Source organism: Carcharodon carcharias, chromosome 15 (assembly GCF_017639515.1).
Source record: "Carcharodon carcharias isolate sCarCar2 chromosome 15, sCarCar2.pri, whole genome shotgun sequence".
NCBI lineage: Eukaryota > Metazoa > Chordata > Chondrichthyes > Lamniformes > Lamnidae > Carcharodon > Carcharodon carcharias.
The window spans coordinates 12,481,564-12,497,758 of NC_054481.1; positions in this window are offsets into that span (position 1 = coordinate 12,481,564).

Consider the following 16,195-nt stretch of genomic DNA (forward strand, 5'->3'; position numbering starts at 1 on the left):
CCAGGCCTGCTGTGCAATGCGATATGATGGGTGTTGACAGGAAGACGGATGAAATTTCACACAGCTTTCTCCCCCCAGGTCCAGTTTATATTTGACAAAAAGGGAAAAGGTGAAAATCGGGACATCTGGACTATTTTTAGAAAATTGTCAGGACACCAGGACATTTAATGAAAAACCAGGATGTCTGGTCACCCTAATTAAAGTAAGTAGTAATGTCATTTTGGATGGATTAGGAAAGGTCTCCCAGTGCAGCTACAACACTGACATCTATCCAGCTATGTGGAAAATTGCCCAGGTATGTCCTGTCCACAAAAAGCAGGACAAATCAAACCTGGCCAATTACTGCCACATCAGTCTACTCCTTAGCATCAGCAAAGGGTTGGAAGGTATCATCGACAGTGCTATCAAGTGGCACTTACTCAGCAATAACCTTCTCGCTGACGCTCAGTTTGGGTTCCACTAAGGCCACTCAGCTCCTCACCTCGTTACAGCCTTTTGGTTAAAAGAATAGGAGAGCAGAATACTTTTTAAAAGGTTTAAAACTTGTAACTGTTGATGTTCAAAGAGACTTGCAAATTGCTGGCAAGGCCTGCATTTGTTGCCCAGTCTTAATTGCCCTTGACCCAAGTGGCTTACTAGGCCATTTCAGAGGACATCACTATGGAGTCACATGTAGGCCAGAACAGTTAAGGATAGCAGATTTCTTTTCCTAAAGGACATTAGAGAACCAGATGGATTTTTACAACAATTGAAAATAGTTGTCAGGGTCACCATAACTGAGACTAGCTTCATATTCCAGATTTATTAATTGAGTTCGAATTCCACCAGCTGACATGGCAGGATTTGAACCTATGTCCCCAGAGCATTAACCTGGTGTTTTGATGACAGCTAATGTTAATTGCTGCACAAAACAAATCCCAGAGGGAAACTTGGCTTATGAGCCATACTTATTTTTTTGTATTCCGAAAATGAGAACAAGTCATATTGATTTCAGAAGCAAGAAGTCCAGAAACACTTCTGGAATTTTAAAGATTAAAAGTAAAAGTTTATTAAAAATGATAAAATAAAACTTTAGCACACAAGTTGCACAATTAAGGTTAATCTTACAGCACAATCACCCAAAAGCACTCACTGCTTGGTCAGACCCACAAGTAAACACCTTCCAGACAACACTGCCTTATAGATGCTTAACCATAAAAATCCAGTAATAGTACCCAAGGCAAATGCTGTAGCTTTAATAATGGCATACCACATGACCTGTAACTCTCTTCCAAACACCTGTGGAAATCCAAACTTCAGAATAAAACTGCTTTATGCAGCCCTGGACATTTCTGGCTTGACATGGTGGCTGATTCAAACCACATTCTCTCCCAGCTCAGAGCTGCAGCTATGCTCCAGCTGCTACATCTCACCAACTTCAGCCCCAATTCAACAGCTCAAACAACTAATTCTCACAGCTCCAGCTCAACAGCTTAGCTCCAGCTCTAGCCACTGCAGCTCAAATAGCTCCCTTAAACCCTCCATGGTAACTCAAAAATACCTTTTTCCCCTTTCATCTCAGGTTCCATTGTTTTCACACCTCTTTGAAACTTTGAAACTCAATTCCTTACAAATATAAGATCTTCCATGTCTCCATCTTCTCTTTGCTTTCAAGTCAATAAAATATAATATCCATACTTCTATTTACCAAAAGAGCTCCTGCAAGATGCAAACATGTTTTTTGACACCTCTGACTTCCCTTTGATATTCAAACAAACTCTCAACTTATCTAAAAATGCATATATTAGACCTAACCAATTCACTTGTACCTCAAACCTAACACCTCTAACCTTTTTCACATTTTAAACATCTCCAGACAACCTGCCTCCTATTAATCTCTGCCCAGCTTAATTAAATCGCGCACACACACACACACACAAACACACACACAAACACACACACAAACACACTAGCTCAATATTCCCCAAAATTTATCTAAAAACATCAATTTTGCACACTGGATTACTAGTCCAGTGACATTAGCACAATGCCACCAACCACGCCCCCCCCTCCCTCCCACTTCTTAGGGACCTAATGACCATGTTAGGTTGTTGCTCCCAAATGGGCAGCAATTGGGCAAAGCATTCAGTGCACACCTCTGTGATCTAATTCTTAAAGGAACCGTTGGAGGTTGCTGATGAAAAAGTTTTTGTTCACCTAGCTTAATGGAGCCAGGAGAAGCAGAAATGATCCACCCAAATCCACAACCATCCTGCGATTGTTGCTGTGACAAGCTTGTCTATTTCCAGAGAGAAACAGAGCTAACATTTCGGGTCCAGTTCTGATGAAAGGTCACAGGCCTGAAACATTAACTCTCCCCCTCTCTCTCTCTCTCCACTGACGCTGCCTGGCCTGCTGGGGAGATTTCCAGCATTTTCTGTTTGTATTTCAGATTTTCAGCATCTACAGTGTGATTCCCCCAATATCTATGTTAGACTGACTGGCCTGTACATCGCCAGATTAAGTGCTCTCCCCATGTTTGTCCTGTAGAATTTGCAGTCTTCCAGTCACCTTAAACGCCCATGCAGGATGATTGGAAAATTGTGACTAAGGTCTCCCCAGTCTCCACCCTAATTTTCTCAGCAAACAAAAATGCTTCCCATCTGGATCAGGTGACCTTCCTACTTTTAGCACTGCCAACTTTTGGGTATCTTTCCTTTATCTATGTTTATCTTATCTCGTTTCTAGGGCAGCTCCTCCTTTACTGTGGAAGTTTTGCTGCGATTGATATTATGAATGATTTTGTTGCCCAACTTCTCCACCTAACCTCACCCTTTGCATCCTGGGATAATGTCTGGTGAATCTCCCTCTGAGGTCAATATAATCTTCCTTGAGATGCGGTGCCCAAAAATGAACACGGTTCCCCAGATGAGATCTAACCCAGCCTTTGCAGAGTTGAAGCATCACTTCCTCACTTTTGTGTTACAACCTCCTTGAGGTGAAGGCCACCATCCCATTAGCCTTTTTGATTGCTCTTTGCACCTGCCCAGAAGCTTTAAGTGGTTTGTGTACATGGACACCTAAATCATTTTGCTCCTCCACATTCTGTTTTCCAATAATGTTCGAATTTCACCTGCATCACCCTGCGAGGGAATGGAGTTCAGAGCGAAATGTCCGGAAAGGGCTAAAGACCAGTTGCATTAACTAGCAATTATCTCAGAAGCCAAGTCAGCTTTCCAAGCAACTCATTTCTCTTTTTCAGTGGAATTAAAGGGGAAATATCTCAACCTTGAGGCAGTTGGCAACGAATGATTTCATCGCAATTCAACTAATGCCAAAAACAGTTTAACTGAAAGCATCAACAAAATCCAGCAAAATCATTAATAATGTCAGTCACAGTAAAACTTACTAAATTCTCCGCTTCAGATGTCCCACACGCCAAACCTTGAAGGCAATAAGCTTGGCTGAGAATTCCAGAGGGGTATTTTCCCAGATGAAATGGATTAGATTTTACCAACTTAACTTCCTCAATTAAACTTGACCAAGGCTTATACAGAGAAATATGTCCTGTGGTAAAGCCTTTGTTAAACCACAGGATATAATGAGTGGGAAACTAAGTGTTTCATCTAAGTTCTGAGAACATAAAAAAAAAACTGGTTTTTCTAATGACTGTTTTGTCTTTTCATTTCCTCAGGGCACTTGCATTTGGTAAGACAGGGCCCTACAGGCACCAGCAATGCCTTGATTCCCCAACCAAGTGACTATTCTTCAGGTGTAAGCTAAGTTGTGGTGTATAAATCTTTCATCTAGGTATGGTGTCTTTGGCCCTTTCACAGCAGATATACAACACCGCTGATGTGCTTGGGAAAAATATTCACTACAAGAACAATAAAACGTCCCAAAGTGCTTCACAAGAGTGAGCAGGGTGGATGCGGAGAGGACGTTTCCTCTTATGGGGGGAATCTAGAACTAGGGGTCACTGTTTAAGAATAAGGGGCACCCATTTAAGACTCCAGTAATTATAGTTTTGATTATCGTAGGGCTGGAATTTTGAGAATAATCCTGTGTTGTAAGAGCTCATGATCTGTGTAAACCAATGAGTTAGCAGCATGGGGAACTTCTAGCAGTGAGTGCTTCTTTAGTTATAGTTTGATGCACACATGTAGCTGCTGCTGCTGCCTTGTAAATAAAGTACAATGTTTCCACCAAGAAAAGTTGCCTGGAAAGTCAACTCTACAACAACCTGGTGACGAGGATAAATTAGATCTGGTCCTGTCCCCCGCCCAGCGATTGTGAGTATCGAAGATAATTAAAAAGAAAGGAAGATATACTCATCTGAGATGCCACAGCTTGGCAGAATCGATCCCTTTCAGCCAGCCACGGATGACTGTTCTCAATATATAGAACATCTTGTGCTCCACTTTCAAGCCAACAAAAGGCACGAGGGAGGAAAAGAGGAAAGCGATTCTTCTGAGTAATTGTGGGACCAAAAGCTACAGTTTAATTTGAAGTTTGATGGTCCCCAGTGCTCCATATTTGAAGACCTTCAGTGAATTAGTGGACCTTGTTAAGCAACATTTTCAATCCAAGACCTTCGTCAAAATGCAGGGGTTCAGGTTCAATTCACGGAATAGAGCCCCAGGGGAAACCATTGCTACCTACGTGGCGAAATTAAAACAACTCACGGAATATTGTGCTTTTGGTGAAACCCTGAATGACATACTCAGGGGTCGTTTGGTGTGTGGCGTGCAGGAGGTTGCTATTCAGTGAAGATTGCTGGCTGAAGTGGATCTTGATTTTAAGAAAGCATTAGAAATAGCGCTTGCGATGGAAAGCGCTGTAAGGGATTCACAAGCGATTCAAGGTGCACAAAATGGCGCCATTTTCCTAGTTTGGCAGGAACGGTCAGCTGAAAGTGGCGTGAAAAGCCGGGACTCCGCTGCAAAGCGGGAAACAGCCCCCCGCTAACCGAAAATTTAGAGGGGACAGCTTAGCAGCAAATTTGAAAACTAATTTTTATCGATGTGGAGACAAACATATCCTTATTGATTGGCAATTTAAAAAAGCGGAGTGTTATTTTAGTCACTAAAGTGGGCACATATTGAAACATTGCAAAATGAGATTTAAACAGGCTTCCAGGCAACAAACGAAGTCTAATGAAGAATATAGTATGGAAGACCCAGAAACAACCAATTCTGACATTTATTCTTTATTCAGCTTGAAGGTTGGGAAGACAGAGCCAATCACTGTCACGTTGCAAGTGAATGGTAAACCCTTAAAAATGGAAGTAGACACTGGTGCTTCTACCACTATAGTAGGAGAACACACTCTCAGATATTTAAATAAAGGTGCTCAACAATTAAATTTGGAACAAACTTCTGCCAAGTTGAAAATGTACGCAGGCGAAGAAATAAGGTAAAAGGCAATTGGAACTGAATGATGCCTCCCGAGAATTTGTGACCATAAACACCCACAAAGGGTTATATCAATATGCACGCCTGCCCTTCGGTGTTTCCTGAGCCTGGGCCATTGTACAGAGGACGATGGATAGCTTGCTACAGGGATCATCTCAAGTTGTGGTCTATCTGGACGATTTACTGATAACTGGATTTACGGAAACAGAACACTTGGCTGATCTAGAGAAAGTCCTGGAACAATTTTTAGAAGCAGGAATGTGCCTAAAGAAGCAAAAAAAATGCACTTTTCAAGCAAATGAAGTCATTTATTTGGGCCACCAGATAGATGCCCAAGGGCTATGCCCTGTTGAAGAGAAGTTTAAAGCAATCAGAGAGTCACCTGCACCTAAGAGCTTCTCTGAACTTGTCATTTTTAGAGATGATAAATTATTATGGCCGATTTCTACCAAATTTATCAACGGTTCCGGCCCCTCTATATTCACTGCTAAAGATAAACCAGTGTTGGGTTTAGGAGTCATCCCAAGAAGAGGCCTTCATGAAAGTAAACCAGCTCTTGCACTCTTCAAATTTGTTAGTGCACTACAACCTGACAAAGGAATTGGTGCTAACCTCCCGCTATGGGATGGGAGTGGTACCATCTCACAAGATGGATGATGGGACAGAGAGGCTGATAGGCTTTTTATCCAGGACACCTACCACAGCTGAAAAAGGATATTCTCAGATCGAAAAGGAAGATCTGTTGATTATTTTTGATGTAAAACAAATTCCACCAATCCGGGCAACACTTCACGATAGTATCAGACCACAAATCACTTTTGGGCCTGTTTAGCGAGGAAAAGGTTATCCCTCCCATAGCTTCTGCACAAATTCAAAGATGGACCCTAATTTCAGTGGCATATGAATACACCTTAGTGCATAGACCAGGGATTCATATCACAAATGCCAATGCCCTAAGTCACATTCCTTTGCAAGAGAACAATGACCATGACTCAATTCCCCAAGAGCTTGTATTAGTGATGAATTTCCTGGATTCCTCACCAGTCTGTGCCAGGCAGATAAGAAACTGAATGAATCATGATCCAGTCCTATCTCGAGTGAGAGACCAAGTGTTACATGGATGGTCCCAGGAACCAGCCTCTGATGAATTGAAGCCATTTTTCAACCAAAGACAGAAATTGAGCAGTCAAGATGGCATTCTATTATGGAGTGCACGAATAGTAGTTCCTTCACAAGGAAGGGAACGACTCTTAATGGAGTTACACAGTACCCATCTGGGAATCTCGAGAATGAAGATGATAGTGTGAAGGTATCTTTGGTGGCTGGGAATGAACGGTGATAGTGAGAAGGCGGTTAAACACTGTGTGCAATGCTAACAGCTACAAAAGTCGCTGGTGGCAGCCCCATTATACCTATGGGAGTGGCCTGGTAGACCTTGGGTGCGATTGCACATAGATTACATCGGTCCTTTCCTTGGAACCATGTTTCTACTGATTATAGATGTTCGTTCCAAGTGGTTAGATGTTTGCGAGGTTCAGTTGCCAACGTCAGGCATTACTATAGAAAAACTATGTCAAAGCTTTTGTAACCATAGATTGCCCAGAGGTAATCATCTCAGATAATGGTATTGCATTTACTAGCGCTGAGTTTCAAAGATTTGTCAGCATCAATGGTATCAACCGCATGAAGCCTGCACCGTACCATCCACCATCTAACGGACTGGCAGAAAGAGCAGGACAAACTTTTAAGGCAGGAATGAAAAGGTTAGCAGGTGAATCGTTGGAAATTAGACTTGCTCATTTTCTATTTCACTACAGAACAACCCCCCGCACACTACAACGAGAGCAACACCTACAGGATTACTGACGAGGTTCTATCTTCAAATAATACTAAGCCTGATACTTCCCAATTTGGAGAGGAAGGTGGAGAAAAGTCAAGGGAACCAAAAAGCAACTCATGATTTGCAAAGTCATGAGCGACAATTTACTATTGGAGAAGCTAGTTTATATAAGGAATTTCGGTGGAGGACTGAAGTGGTTACCTGGTAAAGTAAGCTCTGTGACCGGACCATTGTTATACCACGTGGAAGTGGAGGGCCGGATCACCCATAAGCATGTGGATCATTTAAGAAGAAGGGAGATACCCCAACAAAACGATGTTCCACCTGTAACCATTGCTGAATCTGTAGTCCCTGTTGAAGTTGCTCAACCGAGGATAGACATGCCCGATGTCTCTGTCAGAGTGGACAACACTGAACTGCCTGTGCCTAATGAGGTACCTGATGTTAATGCGGGTTCCAGAGAATGTGGTTTCTGCAAATGAATCTGAAGTCATGGAGCTACGATGTTCCACACGGATCAGGAAACCACCTGAAAGACCGAACTTGTAATTTCATGACCTGTGTAAATATTGTAATGTCATGAGATAAATATCCTTGTAAATACAAAATGTACAGAAAAGTTAAAGGGGGAGGAATGTAGTCATTATAGTTTTGGTAAAGGTAAGACTGTAGCTTTAAGAATAATCCTGTGTTGTAAGATCACATGATCTGTGTAAACCAATGAGTTGGCAGCGTGGGTAACCTCCAGGAGAGGGCTCTTCTTTAGTTATAGAGTTTGATGCACACATGTAGCTGCTGCTGCAGTCTTGTAAATAAAGTTCCATGTTTCCACCAAGAAAAGTTGCCTGGAAAATCAAGCCTATAACAAAGACAGAGTTGAGGAGGAACTTATTTCTCTTAAAGGGTAGCGAGTCTTTGGAACTCATTTCCTCAAAAGGCAGTGGAAGCAGAATCTTTGAACATTTTTAAGGCAGAGCTAGATTCTTGATAAACATATGGGTAAAAGGTTATTGGGAGTAAGCGGGAGGTTCCAATCAGATAAGCCATGATCTTATTGAATGGCAGAGCAGTCTTGAGGATCCAAGTGGCCTACTCCTGCTCCTAATATGTATGCTCGTAGAATGTGATACTGAGCTACTGTAGGGGCTCCCCTTTTCCCTCAGAGAACCTCCCCGCACTCAAGTTCATGACACCAGGTTCACAAGTATATGGCTTGAACAGAATGACCAGCGAGACATGTTTCTTCTGATAATTCACAATTGCTTTATTGAATCACCCACAACCCCACAGTACAAAACCCAAAATTTAAAACAGCCTATTCCCAGTACCCGACATAAAGTCACCACGACTTGATTAAACTTAAAAAACACAGGCAAAATACCGCGTCCTGTCCTGAAGCCTTAAGAACAAAACCCTCAGAACAATATCACCAAGGTTTGGCTGAGACAAGTTACAAGGTACCAGCAAAGAACACCAAGTTTTCACCCCAAACCTTCACAAAACCCTCAGACCAATATCACCACGATGTGGCTGAAACTTACAATCTCCTAACACGGCTGGTCTGTCCAGTGTTGACCGTTGGCCTGGAAGGTGTATCCAGATGAACAGTATCAATTTCCATTGAATGAGCAATTGTTCTGTTTTTTGAGCTGGCACAGTCACAGCACAGTAATAGCACCTGGCTCCAAAGTTAATGAATGTCTGAATGATCCCCTTCCAGTGCTATTGCCTGTGGTGGCTGAATAATTCCTTGAGTGTACTGCATCGATAATATGTCCTTTGTGCCACTTTATTGGGTAATGAGACTCCTTACTCGCGTTAGCTCAATGTCCTAACCATTTTGATACATGTTCGAATTAACCCCTTGCTGCCCAGCCCTGTGCTGCTGACTGCAGCTTATCTTCTTGAAATTTATAGTTTCAATCATGAGTTGGAAACATGCCCGTGGGTTTAAAATTATGTTCTATAAGTTTCCCGGTTGGAGGGGATTTCGATCCTGCAAAGGCAATACGAGGGCAGCTGGCCAAAAGCTTGGTCAAAGAGGTAAGTTTTGAGGATCATCTTAAAGGAAGGAAGAGAAGTGGAGAGAATTCCAGAGCTTAGGGCCCAGGCGTCTGAAGGCATGATGGAGAAATTACAACCAGTGATGCTCAAAAGGTCAGATTTAGATGAGTGGAGCTATCTCAGAGGAAATTGTAGCAATAAGACGGAAGAGGTATATGGGTAAATTTATGGGTTTATTAGATCCAGCTCATCAAACTCCCCAGTCATGATTATATTGTAGCTGATTAAAAGATCATTGATTAGGAAAGGTTAAAGTCTTTCAGCAGAAGGTAACTCACTAACTAAGGCTCTCATGCAGGCCAGATCCATTTTTCCACAGTGGGATATGTTGAATAATAAAACCAGTCTGAGGTTGTTCCATTATCACTGAAGGACACTGAAATAAGAAAGCAGGAAATATTAGCAGTATAATGTGTGTATAATCAGGTGGGTTATCCAATTAGTGTTTGCACTGGCATGATTTGAATGTGATTAGTCAGCATTCATTAATGTAGATGTTTGCATGCCTTCTCATTACCTTTGCTATTAGATCTTAATGAACAGAGATTGACTACTTATACATTTAGATTTCTAAGCAACAAAAGCAAGCTGAGCCAGCTGACTCTATGCCCAGAGACTTGGCAAGAACACAATTAGAATTCTAATCTGAGCTTTCTGAGTAAATTGCCAAACAACAGTAATCCAACTGATTAGAATGTTGATTACATGGTGAGGTTGTTTGACTACAAGCTGGTGAATTCCATGCTAAAATTGTGCAGAGTTTGGGTCAGATCCCATCTTAAATGCCTTGTTCAGCTTTGGACACCAGTCCACAAATGAGATCCAGAGAAAAGCCACGCATTTTTTCACATTCTGCCGCAACTCGCTAAAGTGCTTTTGACAGCACCCTGAACACCCTTCCACCATCTAGAAGGACTAGAACAGCAGATGCATGGAAACGTCGCTGCCTGCAGGTTCCCCTCCAAGTCACACACCATCCTGACTTGGAGCTATATCGCCTTTCCTTCACTGTCGCTGGGTCAATAGCCTGGAAGTCCTGCCCCCAATGGCATTGTGGGTGTACCTGCACCCAGATGGACTGCAGCGGTTCAAGAAGGCAGCTCACCACCGCCTTCTCAAGGACAATTAGGGACGGACAATAAATACTGATTTTAATGCCCCCATCCCATCAATGATTTTTTTTTTTAAATTCACTGTTTTTATCATGCCTGCGTGTGCCACATTTCTCTCAGGTCAGCCTGGTTGGCTGATCTCTGACATCGAAGGTTTGAGTTGTAAGGATGCCTGGAAAATCTGAGCTCTTTCCATCTTGAAAGGTAATAATTAGGAGAGGATCTTTAAACAAGTTAAACAGAATAGATTAGTAAATCAAGGAACCACTTCAACATACATCAGAGGAGGTACATGCAGATTCACTGGTAAGATAACAGACTCATAAAGGTTAATTTATGAAAGAAGGTTACCTAGATTAGAGTTGTAATACCTTGAATGTAGAAGATTAAGGGGTGGTCTAGTTGAGGTTTAATCAAAAGGCCCACCAGTGTAGATAGAAAGGAACTATTTTCTCTGAAGGAGGAGTTCTGAACAAGGGACAGAACGTTAAAATTAGATCCAGGCCATTCAGGGGAGATGTCAGGAAGCACTTTTTCACACAAAGGGTCATGGAAATCTGCAACTCTGCCTCCCAAAATGCTGTCAAGGCTGGGTGGGGTGGGGGGTGGGGGGTGCGGTTGTCAATGGAGCATTTCAAAACTGAAACTGATAGATTTTTGTTGGGCAAGTGTTAAGGAACTAAGGTGGGTAGTTGGAGTTAAGATACAAATCAGCTATGATCTAATTTAATGGTGAAAAATGCTCAAGGGGTTGAATGGTTTACTCCTGGATTCAGCAATGGAGCACAGGATAAAGCAGGTGAAATAAAAAATTAACACAGAAATCGGAAAGAGCTCCTTTATATCAAGAGTGACCACAATGACCTTCCAGATCAGGTTAGATTCCTTCAAGAATCCTTAGATTCCTTAGATTCCTTCAAGAATCAGCTAGAAAGCATGACAGAAAGAATATAATATTTTTAATACTGAACATTGAGCTAAGATGGATTCCTCCCTCTCTATATATCATGATCTTGAGAATATGGATATTTTAATTCTATAGACAGATGATGAACAGGGACACATAACAAATGAGTTGTTTGATTTAAAGGTGTAGACGATATCTGAAACTGCAAAGATGTTTTTATGTTTTTGCAATTGTCATGTGAAGCCAAAGAGGAAAAATGCTTTGAAATCACCTGAGAATCACCCATTATTTTTGCATGAGTTTCTGTAAGATTCACTGTGAAATTCATATAAATTGTTTAATTTCACTTTTATCCTTTTAATTTGTCTGTAGCAAGTTCTGTGGCAGTCATGAATGGCCGATCACTTATTCTGCCAATGTGTTGTGGGCTGCATATGGTGACACCACTTTTCCCAGCCAGGGTGGTGATGATAGAGTAACTGCCCTGCCAATCTCACCCAGACACCACACTGCTGTAAGTGACTGCTGGAAAACTAACTGTGATCCTGTCAGGAAATCTTATTGTGGTTTTGGATATGACTTCTGTTTGCTGCAGTTCATGGACTCTTTTCAAATAAACTCTATTTTCTGAGTAAACAAACATAACTTTTTGTAGAATAGACTCTATTTACCAAAAGTCCTGCCCCAACTCCAAGTCAGTAACAGATAGTGTAACCCACTGACTGATACAGTGTAACCCACTGAGTGATACAGTGTAACCCACTGAGTGATACAGTGTAACCCATTGAGTAATACAGTGTAACCCACTGAGTGATACAGTGTAACCCACTGACTGATACAGTGTAACCCACTGAGTGATACAGTGTAACCCACTGACTGATACAGTGTAACCCACTGAGTGATACAGTGTAACCTGCTGACTGATACAGTGTAACCCACTGAGTGATATGGTGTAACCCACTGACTGATACCGTGTAACCTGCTGACTGATATTGATGCTGGTGTCAATAGACTATTTGAGCCCAGGCATGACTGGGGGATGAGGGTCACAGCGGTGGGTGGGGGGTGTCAGGGCCACCTTTGATGAGGCAAATCAGACATCTTGGGGGTAATTTGGAAACCGATGTGGAGGGGGTTGGTGTTGGCTGGTGTTGAGGGGATCCATTTAGAATGTAAGCTTGGTGGGGTGGGGCTGCTCCTGACCCACAAGCAGTGCAATAAGGACACTTACTTCATGGATTCAGCCCTTTTTGCCTCCTTTCATTAGCTGGGTTTCCCAAGGCCCAGGAATCCCAGCTAGCATGTGTTAAAAATAAAAAGCTGAGTTGAAATTGGGCGGGCTGAGGGGGGCACACAACCCCCTAATAAAATTTTAGTTAGTGACCTATCACCTGAGAGTGGATTGGTTAAACCTCAAGTGTTGCAGGTTGGAAATCAGGCTTCCTGATTTTTTTTCTTTTTCACCCCTCCCCTCCCCAACCTACCCCCCCACCCCTCCCCCGCCCCTCCATCCACCCTGAGGGGTTAAAATGATGGTGTTTGGATGGTACATCAGCATGGAAATTGCACCTGAGAGTCATACAGACTTGAAACGTTAACTCTGTTTCTCTCTCCACAGTTGCTGCCAGACCTGCTGAGTTTTTCCAGCATCTTCTGCTTTAATTTGTGAAACCAGGGAGCTGTTTTACACAAGACTGACTTCACATAGGGAGTGGTATAACTCCAGTCTGCTGCAAGTGTTCAGGACTTCCTGGACGATATGCACTCTCATTCCTCTCTCCTTTCAATGTTAGAGAAAATAAATATTTTGGCCCATTCTATTCTAACATTGATAAGTAGCCAGCCAACACTGCAGTATAGCATTCACTGTGCTACACTGCCACTCACTTCAGTGTGATCTGTACCAATCCCCCTTGCAGTATAACTTAGGTCTGCTTTGCCAACAGGCACTGATCTGTGACTACTACTTTACTGATTTGTTAAAAGATTTCAGAAGATAATGCAATTTCTGCAGGTTTATCTAATGCTGATCAACACTTGATTATTGGGAATTGATGTGATCAGTGTATATAATATAGAGACTTATCTGAGAAATTTGCGTTGGACTGCATACATGAGGCTGACTATAGAAATTGTGGCTGATAACTAGATCAAGATGATGGCATAAACCATGAAAGCACAATTGAAGTGATTCATAATAATGAACGTCAAAACAATAATCTGGCCTTGAACTCACTCCCCTAAGTTCATTCTGTTTTATAGTATTCGTGCTCTTGTCTAAAGTTGAGGTTTGTGATAGATCATATGCCATTTGGGTATCAAAGTGGGGAAAGTGGGGGTGCAGGTGGCAGTGTGTTAGGGTTGCCAACTGTGATTAAATGTATTCCTGGAGGTTTCAGCACATGACTTGCCCCCGCGCTCCCCTGTGGGAGACGGTGGAATTGTGGTAGTGTCGCTGGACTAGTAATCCAGGGACCCAAGCTAATGCTGTGGAGGCAAGTGTTCCCCACCATGCCAACTGGTGGAATTTGGATTCAGTTAATAAATCTGGGATATAAAGCTAGACTCACTAATGGTGACCATGAAACTATCATCAATTGTTGTTAAAAAAACCCTTCTGGTTCACTAATGTTCCTTTCGGGAAGGAAATCTGTTGTCCTCACCTGGTCCGGCCTACATGTGACTCCAGACACACAGTAAATGCAGTTGATCCTTAACGGCCCTTTGGAATGACCCAGTAAGGTCAGTTCAAGGGCAATTGGGGATGGGCAACAAATGTCAATGACACCCACATCCCAGGAAAGAGTAAAGGAAAAAAAGTGTTCCAGCCATTAGTCGGCCAACATCCATTCTTGTGACACACTGCCTTCCTACACCACTTGGAAAGCAAAATGACTCATTATTTAGTTAGATGATGCTTGACAGTCAGCTCCATTTTCAATACTCCTATATCTGGTATGGAGAGAAATATTCAAAGCAAATTTTAAAAAAAAGCAACCTTTTTTAACGTCCCTGATGATTTTTCTGTAGGGTTGCACACAGCGGTGTCCTCGAGATTGATCTTCAATTCCCGGAGACTTCTGGTCAATCCTGGAGGGTTGGCAACCCGACAGTGTGTTTACACATCACATCACATCGCCTTCCTCTTGTCCCTCTTTCCGTTTAGAGGTCGGCCCAACATTCTGGCAGCTGTATCTCTAGTCTCTCTGTGTCTTCAAATAAACCAGGCACAATGGCAAAATAAAGGCGCCATGGGCACTTCCAGGATAACAGATACCTTCCGTGGAAAGGAAGACAGAGTTAACGTTTTGAGTCCATATGACTCTTCATCAGTTCTGAACTCTGTCTTCCTTTCCACAGATGCTGTCAGGCCTGCTGAGTTTTTCCAGCAATTTTTGTTTTTGTTTCAGATTTCCAGCATCTGCAGTATTTCGCTTTTAACAGATATCTTCATCTGCTTCAAAAACAAAAACAGAATTACCTGGAAAAACTCAGCAGGTCTGGCAGCATTGGCGGAGAAGAAAAGAGTTGACGTCAACTCTTTTCTTCTCCGCCGATGCTGCCAGACCTGCTGAGTTTTTCCAGGTAATTCTGCTTTTGTTTTTGTTTTGGATTTCCAGCATCCGCAGTTTTTTTGTTTTTATCTTCATCTGCTTTACTGGAATGTTCACCTATGTCACGACGTTGAACTGAGGAGCCCTGCTCTCCAAATAGGAGCCTTCAACTGAAGCCCTGTGCTCTTGAGAGCTCTGTCACCACGGGTATCCTGTCCAGCTGATCGCTTCTTTCCACAGAGAAAGCGATGAGGACGTTTCCACTCTTGGCATCTGTCACATGATGACTGCATGGACAGGAGAATGGCAGCTATGATGAAATGGGTTCGAAGGATCCAGTTTCATTAATTTTAATGCAGCAACTGTTCAAGACTGTGCTTGCAATCACAGGTTGATCGGAGCAAGATGGTGCAGCTCAGCGAGAGCCTACTTTGCAAGGCTTGATAACTTCCCTGAGGCACAGCCAGACACAGTTGTTGAGAAAGGTTGCCATAGGAATAGTGAGATACAATTCTTAAGTCAATATATTGAGCCGGGGGGTACTGATGATGGCTCATATATCCCAGAAATTAATCTTTCCTTCTACACATCACGCAGCATAATAGCCCTCCGACTAAATTCCCATTCTTAGAGCTTTGCTGCAAGTGAAACTATAGCTCCAAGCAAGAATTTAGTACATAAAGGTGAGTTATCTAATGTTCTTACAATGCAAAAACTGTGGAGTGCACAGGAATTAATGCAGAAAGGAAACTGCTGGTAAAACTATCCAGTAAGTTAAAAATAAACTACAGCCAACAGTGAAAGCACCAACAAAACTTTAACAAATGCATTTGCCTGGGCTAGGGCAACCTGATATGTGTACACCTTTTTTATTTGGTTAAGCTGCACCATGAGTGAGAAAGACCTGAGGTCCAACTTGGAAGTGTTGGCCAACTCCATGGCCGTGCTGGTGGACCCAGCTGTGATGCAGCGTCTGGTAGCCTCTGTCTCAGCTCCCACTGCAGTGCATGTGGATGCTTCCCAATGTCTGAGAGCTGTCATGGAAGCTGCGAAGGAGGCCAAGAGCTTTGTGCTTGCTGCCTTGAAGATGCAGATTGCTGCCATCATGGTAACAGCCCCCAATGCTCCAGGAGGCTTGCAGGCCCTGGCACCAGTCCAACAGTCCGTGCTGCAAGGGGTTATTAGGGTTGCTTCTGTGCCACCCCAGTGAAGTGGCAGCGGCACTATTGAGCAGGATAACAGTGCTACTCATGCTCCCATCATTGCCACGCTGCCAGTGCTTTGTAAGTTCCTGTTAGCCCAGATTGCCACTGCCTATGTCAGGA